The sequence below is a fragment of the Marmota marmota genome, unplaced genomic scaffold (assembly GCF_001458135.2).
Source record: "Marmota marmota marmota unplaced genomic scaffold, marMar, whole genome shotgun sequence".
Taxonomy (NCBI): Eukaryota; Metazoa; Chordata; class Mammalia; order Rodentia; family Sciuridae; genus Marmota; species Marmota marmota.
Window position 1 is genome coordinate 48,215,804 of NW_026000108.1, and position 19,033 is coordinate 48,234,836.

The window sequence follows — 19,033 nt, forward strand, 5'->3', positions numbered from 1 at the left end:
TCACATCAAATAACTCTCCTTTTATGGTTTTAAACTTTTTTTTTTCTTTTTGGTGGTGCTATGGATTGAACCCAGGGCCTTGTGCATGCGAGGCAAGCAATCTACCAACTGAGCTATGTCCCCAGCCCTTCCTTTTATGGTTTTAAGATGTTCCCACTCAAGCCTAATGCTCTCAAAATCCAATTCTGCCCAGTCATTGTACCAGATGGTGATATATTTTTATTCTTATTACTAGCCTAAATATACAAAAGAGATGGCTTGAGGGGAGCCCTGTTATCTTTCAAAATACCTTAGTGATACAAGTGGCCAAGTACAACATCAGAAGGCAAAACCTCCCAAATAAGTGCTTTTAATTCTCTTGTACGCACTTTGTTTGTACTGTTTTATTGACCAAAGTAAATACAATGATAGTCAATATCAGAGAAGTTTACCTAATACTGTGGATGTAAGGAGGTGAGGACAATTGAAGATTATTTTAATAATGTGTCCCATGAGATGGCTATTCTACTTATGTGCTATATTTTCATTAAACTAATATAAAATGTCACCTTGTTTTTCAGATATTTGTAATGCCTCAAGTTTTTAGTCTTTTTGGTTAGTTTAGCTTAGATTTAACTTTACTTTCCTCTCAAATAACTGTTTCTACAATATATATTCAATATATTATTTTCATTTTCACCTAAATAAATTGAACTCTCATAGAGCTTGGTCTACCCACAGATGGTAATAACTGCATTTTATTTAGTCCTTCTTTGTGTAACCTGTGCATGAATGGGAGGAACTGCAATAATTTCCAATTAAATGGAAGATTTGAAAAACAATCATAACTTTCACACCCCAAAGATGAAATGTTTCCTGCATCATTCACTGAGTATGATGACCACATGATCTGGTTTATGAAGACACCAGTGCATCATCCCATCCACATACAACACTTTCCTTACTTACTATATAAGTTAAGATTTTACGCTATAGGAATTACACTGTTGTGTGTGTGTGTGTGTGTGTGTGTGTTTAATCTAAAAATGCCTAGTTTTAAGCCTGGGTTATAAATTTTCAAATACAAACAGAGTATATATCTGAGTTTATGTGTGACAGTGTATAAAGAGGGAAAAAATTAACGTCATCATGAATTTATTACACAATTTTATGTTTAAATCTATGACAACAACAAAACTTTCACAGAAAAACACAATGCATCAGGTCATACTCCAGTGTTTAGGACTTTAATTCACCATTTGTGTGCTTTTTTTTTAAATAACAAAAGATATACTAAGGTAGTTTCTACTTATGTAAGGAAATATATTCCAATAAAAAGTCAAGACTCATAAGCAGTGATGGGCACTGATTAAATGCCTTGTTAACTACGAATATAAACAATGAAGAAAAGTATAATATAAATTAAAAATTTTGTAAATAACAAAACTGTGATACATATTTTCTGACTATACTTATAATTCTAGAAATTGTGTGACCATTCTGAACAAAATACAAAAGTCAACGTGAATGTTGCCAAACAAAAGATCAAAAAAATAGCTATTTAAATCTGCAGAGGGAATGCAGAATGGATAGAGGAAGAATCTAGTTATGAATGTCAGCTATAGAAACATGACCAGTTATAGAAACTGATACTAAGAAGTGAGTTTTTGCTGTGACTAACTTGCTCATATGATTCAAAAGCCTTTGGAACAGGTTTTTTTTTTTGGGGGGGGGGGGCGGAGGTTGAAAAGTTTGGAGATGCTGAATACAGAAGCCTTAGAATGTTGTAAATAGAGCCTACTGGCTGATTCTGGTGAGAGCTCAGAAGACCAGACTGTAAATAAGAATGTGTACAGTAAAGACTGTTCATGAGGTTTCAGTGGATAATGAAAACTTTGTTGGAAATTGGATTATAGGCCCTTCTTGGTACATTCTGGCAAGGGCTTTGTCTACATTCTGTCCATGTCCTGAAATGTTTTGTGAGGCTGCATTTAAAGGTAATGGATTATTTAATTTAACAAAGGAAATTTCAATGCAGCACAGCATTCAGGTGGTAGCATTGATATTGTAGGCAGCTTTTAGCCAAGTGTACTATATTAACCAGGTACAGAAATCAGAGATGAATTTTAAAAACTTGAAGTTTGGCCAGGAAAGTATCAATAAAATTTGGACCAAGGAAGCTAATGTTGTTGAAGAGATCACCACTACTGAAGAGAAGGTAAGTGCTTTTCACAGAGACAATAAGAAAGATTCCTGGAAGACAGCACAGAAATCAGCAAGGGCACACTCATGGAAGCTGCAAGTGTGTAAAACTGAACCAGACAGAACCCCTGCAAGCAGCCCCTGATAAGCCAATGCTTGATTTCTATAAGGATGACCAAAGCTGGAATGGAATCTTCAGGAATTAAGAGCAGATATTAATATAGAATGTCTGTTAAGGAAAGTTTCTGAATTTAGAGATAGCCAGCCTAACAGAAAAGACATAAGGGCTTCAACCAGAAGGACCACAACAGTGGGGCTGTGTAAGCCCTTTAGAGATCACATCTCATCACCATGTACCCCACATGCTGGATGATTAGAGAGACTGAATATTTTGCCTCGGCCAAGAATGGTTATCACATGTATAATCCCCAACATTTGTTTCCCTCTTCAAGGAATTATGTTAAAGTATAGGTTATTGAGCATATTTTAGAACTGTTCTTTAAAAGTTCTTAAATTTGGCTATTTAATTATAGGAATACAGATTATGTTTGACAATATTAGGGTTCTAGTAATTAATATAGACTGTGCCTCTTATACAATGTAGCCATGTGAGTAGGTATCATAATGAAAGTTAATCATATCTTTTACTGTAAAACATTTTTCATTTGTTTTCATTCACAGTTTTCCTTCAGAATCAAGTCCTATTGTCAAGTTAATGTAAAATGTTTTGGTGATATATATGTCATGTGTGTCATTTATTGAGTCCAGTCACTATATGTGCTGTGTATCTAGAATAGGGCACTTTTATGCCAGTCATTCAAGAATGAATTTAGTAGTGTCTCACTTTTATCCCTAAATCTCCCTCTATCTTACAAGTTTATGTTATATTTTATATTATAACTTTATGTTATAAATATAAGGGGCTCTTTATCTAAATCAAATATGAATATTTTTTCCAGATATGCCCTTCTAAATGCATAAATATGTTTATACACACATAAACAGAATATATGAGGAAATTGGTATCAAATATAAAAAATCAGTAAAAAAATTGGATGTTGTATGGGCTTACTGAGTCAAAAATTATATCATTACTTTATAAAATAAAATACATGCTCTTCCTTATTGTGTAATGATCAAAGTAATGTTACATGATATTTATGTTAGGTTAAAAAACCAGATATATGATGGTGAATATAATATTCTATCCACTGGCAAAATAGGTGATCTAAATTTCATAATAGACACTTATGAATCTATATAATATTTTACCTTACATTTCTTCATTCATGAATGATCCCCACACCAAATGATCCTCGATTATTCTGAGGTAACTTCTAAGAAGGAAAAGAGACACACATGTACACTCGCACACACGTAGGTTATGGTATGTGTAATACATTTTCTTTGTATATGCTGTTAAGCTATTTCTTATATGTTTCATTATTTGAGCTCAATTGTTACATTTATTTTAACAAGAATTAAACAATTACCATTGATTGTTATTATAATTCTCATTAGACATTTCACTTAGAAATGCACAATTTGCCTCTTACATAACCCCAAGAGTGGTTATGACTTACTGTCACTTAAAGTTATATTTGTCATTTACATTTGTATCCCCTAATACTTATGAAAACATACATTATTTAACAACTATGCAAAAAATAACTATTATTCTTGTAGTCATGTTAACTGAAAAAAAATTTGTCTAAGTAAACTATATGGATCTTTTTCTCTTTCAAGAATCTCTAGTGGGCACAGTGGTGCATGCCTGTAATCCCAGCAGTTTGGGAACCTGAGGCAGGAGGATCATGAGTTCAATGTCCAGTCTCAGCAAAAGGGAGGTGCTGAGCAATTCAATGAGACCCTGTCTCTAAATAAAACTCAAACTAGGGCTAGAGATGTGGCTGAGGGGTCAAGTGCCCCTGAATTCAATCCCCGTACTAAGAAGAATCACTTTATTCTTTGGGAATTGTTTAGAGTTTTTCTAGTATTCTTGTTTACTTTATTTTCAGGTGTTTCTAACACCTTCTTCGTAACTTTTTTCCTATCTTTGTAAAGAGAAAATCAGTTTATATGAAGAATCTTGTTACTGTGTTTAAGGAAAACTGTATCTTATTTTAGATAAATTAGAATTCAGTCACACACAAATATTTTAGCACATCATGTTTTCATTTTGTGGTGTGAATATTTTAAAACCTGCCACAGAGTAACATCTAACATTTGAAAGTCTGATTTTGTATGGATTGAAGTGTTTTCATCTATCAGATATTTTATTCCTGTTAATCTTTGTAGAGTGAAAGCACAATTAATATGTTTAAAATTCAGATATCTAGAATCTATATAACTAGATTAGACTACCAATCATTTTATAAAATTGGGTAATTCAATCAAATTTATATATAACATAAAAGAAATATCTTAGGGTCAATCACCTGAATTCAAAATGAATTATTTCTACATTTATATGTTTATTACCTACTTAAAATTGCTTTCTTATTTTTTTCATCCTAATGCACAATGTTATTAGTTATGCTTAAGTTCATTCATTTCTTTCTTACTGAAGAGGAAATTGGAAGAAAAGGAAACAAATTCACAATTAACTAGGAGAGGATTTTTAAAATCCTTAGAATTCTTCAGAGGACTAATTAGCATTGAGTTGAAAAAGAGAAAATATATGAAGGAAAACAAAATTACTGCCCTTCCATTCCTTCCTTGTGATGTAATTAGTGAGGAGGAATAAAAGCAACTTAATAAAAATGATGTGCCCATATGATATGGTAGTGCTGCAGTATGAGCATTAACTGTGTGTATCTTGAAATTAGGGCTGATCTACTTCATTCATTCATCCGTTCATTCAATATAAATCACAGCAGTCCCTCCTATCTTGTTTTATTTTTATTTATTTATTTATTTTTGGTATCAGTTACCTGCAGAAATCATAGTCCAAAAATATTAAATGAAAAATTACAGAAATAAATAGTTCATACATTTTGAATTGTGTGCCATTCTGAGTAGTGTGATGACTTCTCGCATTTTCTCACTTTGTCTTTCCTATGTGAAATTATCCCTTTGTCCAGCATATCATTCACCATGTATACACTACCAATCAATTTGTACATATGTATAGGATTCATATGAATAGGATTCAATGGGTTTGAGCACCCACTGGGTTTTGGGAACATAACCCATATTTTATTTTTACTTTTAGCTTCAGTATCTTGTGCAATTCCTCATACTCAGAAACTATTTATTACATAGTTAACATCTAATTTAATTACAGAAAAAGTCATGAAATTGTAGTTGCTATGTCTAAATTAAAGAGAAGAAAAATTGAGGCTTAAAGAAAAAAAATATCTCCATGAAGTTCCCAACTAAAAAGTCTAACAGCTAGTCATTTTTTTAAACATTATTATTATTTGTTCACTATAATTTTTGTAGAGGGTGAAGGTTTAGGGTAGTACAGAGATTCCTGCATATATGAATAGATCTATTGTAAGACACAAGAGGTTATTTCTGAGGGGCATTTCTCAAGAAACTTTTATCAACAGTTGATGTTTTTAGGATTTTTTTTTTTAAAAAAAACAGGAACTAACCATGGAAAACGTATTTCTTCTAACTATAATATATCATATTTTTAACTTGAAAAATCTGCTATGGCTTCATTCTTCAGAAAGATAAGGGGACTTACCTTTAAAAAATTATTAGTGCAGCACTTTGAGTGAGAATCATTTTTTTCTAGGGATGTTTCAGCTACCCCATACATTATACCTTCATACTAGACAAAGGCCCGGAGTAATTTTTGATTTGCCTTCCCATAAAAGGACTCTGAAATCCATGTATTTTCAAAGTCATTATTTATTTATAATGTGCATGTAGTTAGATTATTATAGCTCATTTGTCATTTAGGCCAGTTTATATGAATTATTTTGTTGCTTGCTTGTAGACTCTCTATTGCTATGACAGTACCTTATAAATTTTCCTGTCTTGTATGTTTTATATTCTCTTATTAACTCTTATTTTCCATAGGCATCACTGGCTCTAAAATATACTTTTCATATTTTTCTATTTCTCATAGGGGCCTTCAGAAGCAGCCCACAATTTTTAAAACCCACTACTTATTTCTACTATATTTTTTCTAAATTTCAATAGTAGCATAACACCATGAAAAGTAAATGACTATTTCCAAAGAGTGAGAAAATATTAGCAGCATAATTAACCAATGATTACATGAACATATAAAAAAATTGAAAAAATCAAAAAGGTTGTACAATGGCATTATTTCTTAAAATATAAAACATACATAATATCTGAAAAAGAAAACTTTCCTTTATAAATATTATTCTAGAATAACTAGGCATAGGCAAGCAAGTAATTAGAACTTTGTTTGTAATAGTTAAATCTTTGAAAACTGCCTAAAAGACTTATAAGTAATTCTGGGTTGCATTAATATACTTTAGTATATCTATTTTATAGACTAATATGCTACTTCAAAAACAATGAAAAAATAGTGCTGATGAGACATTATATAACATATACTTTGATATAATATGTATATAAACACATATACACACATATATATATGATTGCACATTCACAAATAAAACTGTACTGATAGTCTTATACATGATAACTCAATGAAAAAATTACCCATCACTCAAACTAGCCCCATCCACAGAGAAGCTCCTTCTGGCATTATTTTTAATATTAGATAGATGGATGATAGATATTTACATGAATGATATGTACATTTTACTACAGTCACATTTTGTTTTGTTGTTTGAATGTTGTTTTTGCATAATTCTGTATTCAATTTTTTTTTCCTAAGAGTGATGTCTAGATTAAATCCTTTTTAAATGTATTTTGCAAATTTGAATTTCAAAATGGTAACTGGATTTCTTTTTTTATTGCAGAGTGTGAGTCCCCAATACAAAGTCTATTTACCAACATTATGCATTTTAATTTGTTTCAAATTGCTAATTTGATTAAGTTTTACATCTTATTTTAATTTTGAGTCATGTTTGTGAATAATTGCTTTGCACTGAGGAACTTCTACATCAAACCCTTATCCTAACAACTGGCATCTTTATTTATCAATGTAATATTTTTTCATCTGATCTGGTCATTCTTGTATTATTTTTCAGTTCAATGAATTTTTAAAATTCTTACACAAAGGTGAAGAATACAATTATTATTAGGAAACATAATTTTATTATGAGAACCTAAAGTTTTTGTTTTACATCAGTAAGATTCCAAGATATCAAATAAATATCATAATCTATATTCTTTATAGAAATTGCTGCAAAAATAAAGAATATGTAAAACTGATATTTCTTGAAAAATACTTCTAAAAACAAACCTCCAGGTGATCTTAGTAAAAAGATACTAAATTGTACAGTAATACATGAAGCACAAAATGGGAATAAGGAATGATAACAATTCTGCCTTTGGTATGGTGATTTTAAAACAAAGAAAACAACATCAAAATTTCATTTGATAAATGACATTTTTTTTTCAATAAAAACAACAGGATAACCAGTAAGTACTTCAGGAAGTAATTGAATCATCCTATCTTGCTTTAAGAGGATCTCTGATTTCAAAAGATGCTTTTAAAGAATGAGAGGGAGAGAGGTAAAGAGTGAGGGAGAGAAAGTTTTATTTTTAAATAATCTGAAAAGTATATGTGTCTTATGTTCAAACTTACAATACACATTATAATTTTAAGAACTCTTAACAATATTAAGCAACTTGATACTGATATTTACAATATCAATCCAGTATGTATTTACTACAATTGTTTTATATTATTTAGCCATATTACTCCAAATTTATTAACTGAATTGAGAAAGAATAAAGGGATAATTCAATTTAAAGACTGATCAAAAATAATGTTTTGAATTTGAATTCTACTTTTTTCTTTTGCACAAAAAAAAAATTTTCAACTTGAACTCTCTCACCAATATTGCTTCCGCTTCATGAAGACAATTCTTACAAGCTTTATTATTTGTATATTAATCTTTAATGATGATATTTTAACTCACTTCCAAGTTTTTATTTTGTAATTTAAATGTATATAAGTATTGTTTCATACTGTTATAAATTTGAGGAACTTTGGATGAGGGTTTCAGTCTGGCAAAAAATCAACCAGTATATTAATATATTAATACTTTATTTCATTTTGTAGATACAGATTCCAAAATTATCTATCTATCTATCTCTATATATGTGTGTGTATATATATATATGTAACATTAAGCTGATTAGTTAATATTAATGTTACTTTTGATGATTTTAAAGTAGAACATAGTTAAGCAAATAATTTATAATTTTCATCTTAATGCCTAATTAAAAAAAATGGCAATTAAGTTTTCCATTTTTGTCATGTTTCAGCAATATTTATATCAGTTTCATTAAACCTCACTAAATTTTTAAACCATTTTTATAAATAAAATAGATATTATTTATTCATAGTAGAATAAACATAAAACAATCTACACGTGTTAATACTTTCAAGGATTCAAAGAACTATTTTCAATATTTTCCAGATCTCTTTTTTATTTCAAAAATGCTGAAGTGGGAAGGTAGGGAGATGTGTAGGCACAATCCTGCCATTTTTTTTTGTGGTGGTTTGCAAAGGATGGTCCCCAAACCCCCATTTTCAATAGACTATACCTCATTTCCATCTAAAAATCTCTGCATGGCTTTTATTATCCACATTCTACTCACAGCCATTTAAATAATCTCTAAAAAGTTCCAGCTCCTTCCTAGTCCCCTTGTCTTCTGCACCCTCACTGAGTCACTCATGATCTTCCATCTACAGTACTACATTTTCCCTAGCCTATTCTTCCAAGCTTTTTAACCTCTATCCATTACCAAATTCCAAAATCACCTCTACATGTATAAACATTGTCAAAATCTTCCACTCAGTACAAATTTCCTATCTTAGTCAGTTTGTATTGCTATGAAAAAAACCTGACACTATGTAATGTATAAACAAAACAGGTTCTGATTCAAAACAGGTTCTCAAGATTTTGATAGCTAGAAAGTTCAGGCAGCATGGTACCAGCATCATTTGAAGAATCCATGGCTATGTCCCAGCATAGTGGAAGGCATCGGACATTGGAGGTATCGGACATATGAGACAGGAAGCAGGAGTGGGAAGGAAAAGTGCCTGCTGTTTATAATACTACTCTCATGGAACTAAAACATTCCTGGAAGGTCTGCATTCATCTCTTCGCAAGAGTGTTTACAACCTAATCTCCTAACACTAACCCTGCCTCTTAAAGTTCCCACCACTTTTCACTAGTGTTTCTATGGTGACCAAACTTCTAATACATGAAAATTGGGAGGACAAGCTGTATCAAATCATAGCAGTATGTTAAAGTGTAGCCATATACACCAGATGTGTGTTAGAAATATATGATTTCAGGTTCCTTGTCATATCTGGTGAGTCACACTGTTACTATGGGTCATGTGTGTGAACAGTGTATGATAGACAACTTCAAAAAGGTGATTGATATTTGATTCACTTTATACTGAAATAGAGATGCTTAATGTATGTAGATTCTGTTTCTTCAGAAATAAATTAGTTTTCTAAGATACATGCCTTCCACTCCAAAATTCAGGGATCAGAAGCAATCACCTTTATCATTTTGCAAGCAGCTAGCTTACCCAAACAGTGACAATCTGGCTGGACTTACTTACACTGTCCAGTTAGCTGGTCAGTTGTCTCAATTTGGCTGGCTTGTGATAGTTTGTCTGACACAGCCAACCTGACTGAGGCTCTCAGTATGTGGGCTATCCTCCACCAGCATACTGCCTGAGCTTCTTTTCACATATTGATGGTAACAATGTTACCAATTGCATAAGGCAAAACTTCAGTGTGAGAAAGTTATTCAAATCTCTGCTTGCATTCTCTGTGCTCCTGTTCCATTGGCCAAGCCCAGACTCAATATGGTAGAGGAGATAGAAGGATATGGATACGAGGAAGCATGACATAACTGGTGAATCCTATAATAATTTGCCACAACAATTTGATTTATAGATAATATCAGAATCCAAATAAGTGAATGGTGTAAAGAAAATATCTTGCAACCAATCCTCTCTTGTAATCTCTGACAAATGTCTCTTTACTTCTTTGAAAATTAAGGGAAAGCTAAGGTACCTCGTTAAATTCACAACACCTTAATGCAGCTGTTTATCTCACCTTTATGCTGCAGAATTCATGGGAAGATATAGCCCTAAGGCTAGAATCCAATAAAAGCATAAGTGGAAATGCTGTCTTCCTCATTACCTTTACACCTATTTACAGATTGTCAGCAGCAACCTGTGCTGCTCTTTGAATAGAGATTCTGTTGCTCACACTGAGTTCTATTACAGGCCAGCTGTGCTTCCTTAGAGCTGCTGATGATTATCAGTGTTCATATGTGAAAAAAAATCTGAAAATAATAAATATCATGACTTACTTCTTCGTAAGTTAACCCCATAGCTGATGGTTAAAAATACAAGGGTAGTCTGAATAGGAATATACATTATCAAAGATAAGAAATTTAAAATCCATAGGCAAAAAAATCATTAATTGTTCTTTATAAATGGCCAAACTATTTCTTTATTTCTTTTACTGTTGTTGCTGCTCAACCCATTGAGAGCTGAAAACATAGCTCCCCCCATCACACACACACACACACACACACACATCATGTCCTGTTATGGCAATATTAGAAACCATACCGAATAATAAAGAGAGTAATAGAGAAAAGCATAGATCCATTTAGTTCCTGTTTTGAGATGCACAGGACGGTTCCCCTAGGCCTACCAGGTTGTAATAATGATCTGGCACAACGCCTGCTCCTGCCATCTGCTGTTTTTCAAGGCTGATGCTTTATCTATCACAGAGTATCCCATAAGCAAACTCGACTCATCATTGTCTCCTCTGCATACTGAAAACTCCTCTGACTAGGAACAGGACAGGAGAGATCTACTAACATTTAGCTAAAAGGCCATCTGCTATAGAGGGAAGTTGAGCCACATGATAAAAAAAAAAAAAAAAAAAAAAAAAAAAAAAAAAAAAAAAAAAAAAAAAAAAAAAAAAAAAAAAAAAANAAAAAAAAAAAAAAAAAAAAAAGAAAAGAAAAGAAAGAAAGAAAAAGAAAAAGAAAAAGAAAAAAAATCATGCTTACTTTCCCATTTTTTTTTTTTAGGACATCTAAGGGCATGTTGGTCATTTTGTCTATATAAACGTCTGATCTGTTTCTCTTTTTTAAGTAGAGTCATTATGATTTGGAGCACAATTGTCAAGGCAGCTATCTTTCTATGTTAAAAAACAAGGTACCTGAAACAAGAATTGATAATGTTACTTAATCAGCACAAACTAACAAATATAAATAAGATTGCAGAAGAAAAACACCCAAATGTATAATTTTTCATGATTTCTTTTCAATAGTTTTTAATAGTCCATCTCTAACATGGACTATTTTTCCTTTTCAATATTTGATATTCTTACAGGTACAAATCTCTATAGCAGTTTGGAATAAGTTACCTGATAAAGGTTAATGTAAAGCAGAAGAGGCCTATTTACCTTTAGCCTGACAAAACAACCCTTCTCTAAACATTCAAGTAGGAAGATGAAGAGTAAATTCAACATGGAAACTTGATCTCTATCATTTTTCCACTAATTTTTTTACTAGTGAATTTTTATTTCACTACCTCTAAGATATGAGCTAGTTTAAATGTCATACACTATGTTAGCTGTTAAGATACCACAGAGAACAAGACAGTTCTTACCATAATGAGGGCTTATGCAGCTAGATTTTCTAATTCAGTGGTTTGAGAAAGGCACTATGAAAAATTCATTTTACAAACTAGGTTTTTCCTTTAAATAACCTTAATAGAAGTTGTTTTATTATAATTCAGCCTATATATTATTACTGAGACAGTAAATTAAAAAAAAAAAAAACTAAGGAAATATTTAAGTCTAAGGATTTCTAAAAAGTAAAATGGTGGCTGACAAGAGAAGCCAATGCTTCAAAGTCAACTAAAAGAAGCTACATATATTCTAACAGCATCAAGATGAGTCAACAAGTATCTGCTTATGGGGTCATTCCTTATTTTTAACATTTTTAAATTTTAATTACAATACTCTCCCCTTCTTAATATTTTATATATAGGCACATATATACATATATGCAAATGGTATATGTATATATATATATCTGTGTATAATATACACACATACATACATTTCCTAATATTTTAAAAGAGAGACAAATTTTAATTATTGTAGCCCCACACCATCTGAATTATGACTTTGAAGTTGCTAGGAAATTAAAGCTAAATAAAAGCTGGGCATGGTGGCACACACCTATGATCTCTGTGACTCAAGAGGCTGTGGTGGGAGAATCACAAGTTCAAAGCCAGCTTCTGAAACTTAGAGAGTCCCTGAGCAACTCAGAGAGGTCCTGTCTCTAAATAAAATATTTTAAAAAATGCCTGGGGCTGGGGATTTGGCTCAAGCGATAGCATACTCGCCTGGGATGCGTGGGGTGCAGGGTTCGATCCTCAGCACCTCTCTTTCTCTCTTAAAAAAAAAAAGAAAAGAAAAATAATGCCTGGAAATATGACTCACTGGTTAAGTGCCCCTGGGTTCAATCCAATATAACAAGTGATATTGATAATTATTTCTGGGTTTGTTTCTTCACTTATTCTTTATGGGCACTTGATTTTTTTTTTAGAATAACATGTTACTAGAACTAAATTTAATTTATCAGAACTTTGACATACTGCAAAAAAGAACACAAAAAGAAAATATGCCAACGTGGGTCAGGCATCTTAACTTCCATAAAATTATTGTCACTTAGTTTTAATTAGATTGATTAAATGAGTCTATATCTAGGACTAGTTATATAAGAGCATATCTTATTAAAGTAATTAGCTTACTAGAATGCTATATGAAAATATTGTCAATGTATATAAGGTCATCTGTATAAGCATCATGGAAAAAATTTTTTGAGCTGAGTACAAAGAAGAATGTTACTTTTCTTGAAAATAAAAGAGTATTTTTGCAGCATGGATATTAAAAATGCTTTTATTGACCAGGTTTTTTGCTTTTTAATTTTACAACCTTATTTTCCATGTTTCTTGAAGTTAGTTTAGTCCTCAAATTTGTCAGAGTGAGAAGGTAAATTTCAGTAAAAATTTGAAATCCTGGCTTTGAAGTAGAAGCAGAAATTTTAGAATCTAATTTCTTTCACAAATATATCAAGAGTATGTAATTTATTTGATTGATAAAAAAAACGCTGGATTTTCTTTATTCTGATGTTTTCATTTTTTTTTCTAAAAGTACACATAGTTTAATGCATCTGAGTTAATTATTTTTAAATCTTTTTGTAATTACTTAGCATGTTACTTAATTAGGATTATATTAGAATATGGGCATAATAACAACAAAAGGTCAAAATAACAATAATTTAAGAAGATAATGATTTATATTTTTGTTATGTAAACATCAAGGTGGGTTCTTCAGGCTGGTATAGGGCTTCACGGGTTTTTTTTTGGGGGGGGTCTGGGTAGCAGGAATCAAACCCAGGGGTGCTTAACTATGGAGCCAAGTTCTCAACCCCCCACCCCCTTTTTGTTAAATTTGATAAAGGGTCTTCATAAGTTCCAAGTTGCTTAGGACTTCACTAATTTGCTGAGGCTGGCTTTGAACTTGGGATCTTCCTGTCTCAGCCCCCAAAACTCCTAGGATTATAATTATGCATCACTGCATCTGGAAGTGATCCACAGTTTTAAGGATCCATTCTCTTTTGATTTTATTATCTTTCCAATTTTCAGGAAATTTAATTTTATTTAGGAAGGATAAAACAAAATTAATATTGATACTGTGGTTCAAATAGCCTTGTCTATCCAATTGCCTCTTGGTCACTCAAAACTGCATATGCACCTTTTTCCTATTCTTCCCTCATTCTCAGTGTGTCATCTACAAACAATGTGTAGCCCACATTCTAGGATATTAGGATGATACCATGTCCTCTGCATCAGGCAAGATATGGCTCCTAATTTTGAAGTATCACATAATATACAAGAGAGATTATCTGTTCCCAATGCACAGTCAAATGTTTCAATAGAATCATAGTCACAATTATTTTCAAAGGAAACATGGCAAACATATGCATATGCACACAAATATATGACAGACTAAGCTCTAAATTATTTTTTACTTAAATTTATTGCACCTATTGTCCAGTCTTCAAAAGATTAAGAAGACAATTTAACCATTATGTTACAATAAAAAAACATTAATTTGTAGCATATGATATCCATGTTGACCATGTTCTACCCATAAGTCAATGCTTCGTGTTTAGTATTTCTCTGTAAATTCCCAATTCTATATACCAACAACTATTTTAATCATGATCAAACTCAAATTAGTATTTTTACTATTTACTATTTCAAGTGGGACCTTTTGTTGTTGTTATTGCTATAATTATTATTTATTATTATTATTATTTTAGCAATGATAATACAATTCTCTAAACATTCAATTTAGAACACAATTTCTAAAGTACTGAGCACTTGGTTTTGGTATATGCAGCGCACTCTTGTTCATGTGTTGAGACATGTTTGATTGTTTGTAGGATTGCAAATGAAATCTAGTGAGTATAGGGCAGGGATGTTGCTAAACATACTGACAAAACTTTTATTTATATTAATGTTGCCTTGGCATATGTTTTTTTGTCCTGTTCCTTGATTATAGCTTTTGCCTACATATTTTAAGGCAGTCTTCAATCATTTTTGTGTTCTAAATGTGGGCTCCATAACCTAATTTGGTTAACACCTTGATTTCTCTTTAAACCTGGTAGTAAGGTAAATTGCCTGAGTTACTTCACTCACCTTCATATTCCCTTCAAATTAGTGAGTTTCACCTTGTCATGGGAAACATCTGTGTAACACTTTAGACTAAAAAGAGATTCTACTTGTAGGTGCCTCTCACTTTCTATTTTTCCACACACCACTATTTGACTATGTGTGTTCCTGGTAGTTTTCTTATTCCCATTGGGCTCATTTGATCTATGAGTAATAAAATTAATCTTTCCACCATTCCAATTGAAGTACCCCAAATAGTTATAATCAAGAACAAGACTCATATGACCATGTCAATAAATGCGGCAAATGCCTTTGACAAATTTCAAAATGCATTTATGTTAAAATACTGAAAAAATTAGGGATAGAATGAACTTACCTCAACATTATAAAGGCTATATATGACAAATCTAAAGCCAACATCAGACTGAATGATAGAAATCTGAAATCAGTTTCTGTGAAATCACAAGTTAAGGATGCCCACTCTACCCATTTCTATTCAATGTAGTTCTTGAAGTAAGTCCACATTTTTGCATCTTTCAATAATCCTGTCTTGTTTGAACCAGAAAGTAGATAGTATCCTGAAAAGACAGATGAGGAAGTAAAACCTTTTGTATATCCTTTACAACAAAAATGAATTTATTAGAGTAATATCCATATATTACTTGAACTGGAGAAAAAGGCAAAGTAGAAGGGGGAAAATATATTAAGTAATAAAGAGGTCTTAAAGATGAAATAGTAATTTCATGATGGCAGATTTAATTTTGTGGAATTCTACTGCAAATATTTGTAAGTACATGCACTAATGTGTACAAACAATTATTGCCTATATATGTAGTATATAATACAAATAGACTATATACTTGTATGTATTTATAACTTGCAGAGACAATATAACACACAAAAATATATATTATATGTGAAGCACTACATATAAAATTAGTGGGAGAAACTGATCAACTACCTGGAAATATGAAAGATTTGGAAAACACAATATCCATTGAACTTATGAATATGTATAAATATGTATAAATATGAAGTTTGGGGAATTTGGGGACTGAATGAGGAGAAGGTATGCTATGTCAAGGAACATTAATACCCTAATTTTTCTGGACTCCCCCTCATGGCTAAGAAAATACACATGGAGAAGAATCACCTAGGTTAAGAGTGGACTATAAGAAATGCTTGGGATGATATGGATTTGATATTGAGAGGGTTTATTACAGAAAGAAATACAGGAGAAAAGTGTGAGGAGGACATTATAGTACTTCAATTTAGCTTTAAAAGTAAATGGCTTTTAAATGAGTCGCTCTGTATAATCTGAAAGGAAGTCTTGACTAGCTTTTCCTAAGTTGTGCTTTTTTTCTGTGATTTTTCATCAGTTTTGCTCTCTCCTTTGTCTCAGAAATCATATCCTTTATTGTTCAATTCCATGGTAATTCAAACAGGAGTACTCACCAGATAAACTGATTCATGAAGAGAAATGGCTTAACTACACACACTTCTATACCTTTAACTTACACTGAATATTCAGCGATGTTTTCTCTCTTATTCATCACTCTAATGGGAGCAGTAATAGCATTTCAACTAAGGATTTTATCATTGCTTTTCCTATTTGTCTACTGGTCCTAGGAAAGAGTAAATTCTTTTCATCTTTTCCCTAGAAAATTTTCACATGACCTTGTTTAACCCCACTGATCCTATATTTTTTTTCTTAGTAAACCATCATTTAAGTGGGTCCTACATCTACATAAAACAATAAATGACTTCAGTGTCACAAGTCTCCATACAAGAAATGTTTGCCCCCAATTTTTTATGATTCTTCAAGAACCACTTCCTCCAGCGACCTTTGTGAACATACTTCTCCTCACATTTGTATGTGATCTTATGTAATCTTCTAGACTGAATTGCACCCTTACTGTGCACAGCTCCTCTGGTATAGTACTTCCGTTTCTTCATGAAAATTGTGTTGATAAAAATGTTACTTGTTTTTGAAATTAGGGTAATATTATAATATAAGTAAACAATTATTCCTTTTTATAGTAGCTTACATAATGCTTAATACATAGTTTAATTAGTGTTCCCTGAATCAAATAAGTGTGGATTAAAGATTGAATAACTTTCAAATTATACCAGAAAGAAAAACAATGTAAAACAGATTAAGGGTGTTGATTCTGGAGAGGAAAAATTATGTAAAATATCGGTCCTGTGTTAGTATCACTTTAAAGATTTATAGCACCATTTTCAGTAAAGATAATATTTGATCTGAAACTGAGATGCAACAAATTAATTTCTGTCAGCACCAAATTTTCTATTCTTTTTATAATGTTGTCATATCAACTTATCTTCACTCTGCTTGCCTATTTTTAGTGACACATATTAAATATCAATGACAGCAGCATGAAAGCACTTTTCTTGATAACTGAAATACTCAACAATGAATCATATCCTGTCGAGTTAACTTACTGGTGTCCATCTGTTCTGGCTTATTGCACACCATCATCATATGTATGTTAAAAAATTTCAGTTTATTTTGAAATTAGTCATCTGAATTTTTATATAACCAATTACAAATCTGAATAGAGAAACTCATCATTGAGAGTTTACAATCTATTTTTTATAATTTTTTAAATTTGTTTTAATTAGTTACCCATGACAATGATCTTGACATATCATACACTTGAATCAGATGGGATATAATTTCTCATTTTTCTGAGTTTACAGGTTGCAAAATCACATTGGTCATGCAGTCACGTATATACACCCGGCAATAATAATGTCTATTTTATTCTGCTGTCCTTCCATTCCCCCCTTTCCCTCCCCTCCCCTCCCATCACTTCTCTCTGAGAGTTTACAATCTAATGTGTGCAAGAAATACATGTATGAGAAGGTAAACAAATACCTCAGGCACATATAATTAAATACAAAGATTCAATAAATACAGGCAATCAATATTAATTTTTTCATAAAATAAATATGAGTAACACATTTCATTTATTTGTTCAATATTCATTACTTGTACATTTATTGGTAATCTATTATACAATGTAAGATAGATTTAAAGAAGCTGAAATTGCTTTTATTGCACTATAGTTCATAATATATATGGTTGTGTGTGTATATCTTCATGCACATATGTTGGAATTAACTTGCATCATCACTTTATATATATATAAAACACACATATACATATGTATATACATATATATACATATGTATATGTGTGTGTGTGTATATACACATATATATATTCTCCTCCAACTGAAAGGATGAAATTCTGGATTATTGGAAGGTTGACACAGAAACTTCATTTCCCAAACTCCTTTGCCTGAAGACTTATTTTTAAATTAATGTTCCTATAAGCCAGATTAGGAAGCTGGATTTCATCTTTAGTGAAATGGGAAGCCATTGAGTAATACTAATTAGAACTATGATATTATCAAATTTGTACTTTGAAAGAAATGTCTTGCTGCAAACGAGAAGATTTAAATTGCAAGTGTAGAAGCAGGAAGATCTACTAGATATAATTTTGGCTTAGATTTGGGTAGCTAAAATTAATATAAAGAGAAATGAAGTGCTTTTGTTTATATTTTGGGCTAACAACTAATGTGAAACACTAATTATATTATTTTCTTATCATTGGCCAATAAGCATCATGTTAACTAAAAGACATAGTTTCATATACTGATTAAGAAACTAAAATTATGTCTTGAATGAGGCTCACTGGTTCTCCAAACCTGTCCTTTTCTAGATTATACAGAGCAGAGATAAATAATCCATGGAGAATCACATTATAAACTCAAATTATCTTTTAAAAAAATGGATCTTGTAGTGGTGTGGCGGCACATTCCTGCAATCTCAGATGACAGGAGGCTGAGGCAGAAAGATGGGAAATTCAAGATCAGCCTTGGAATTTATCCTGTCTCAAAAAAAAAAAAAAAAAAAAAAAAAAAAAAAAAAAAAAAAAAAAAAAAAAAAAAAAAAAAAA

The 19,033-nt window shown here is 31.5% G+C and overlaps 1 pseudogene; it reads left to right on the forward strand.

The window, feature by feature from the left end:
• The first annotated feature begins 2,098 nt into the window (after nt 1-2,098).
• The window catches only part of LOC107138974, a 151,364-nt pseudogene continuing 134,429 nt past the window's right edge, over nt 2,099-19,033 (forward strand).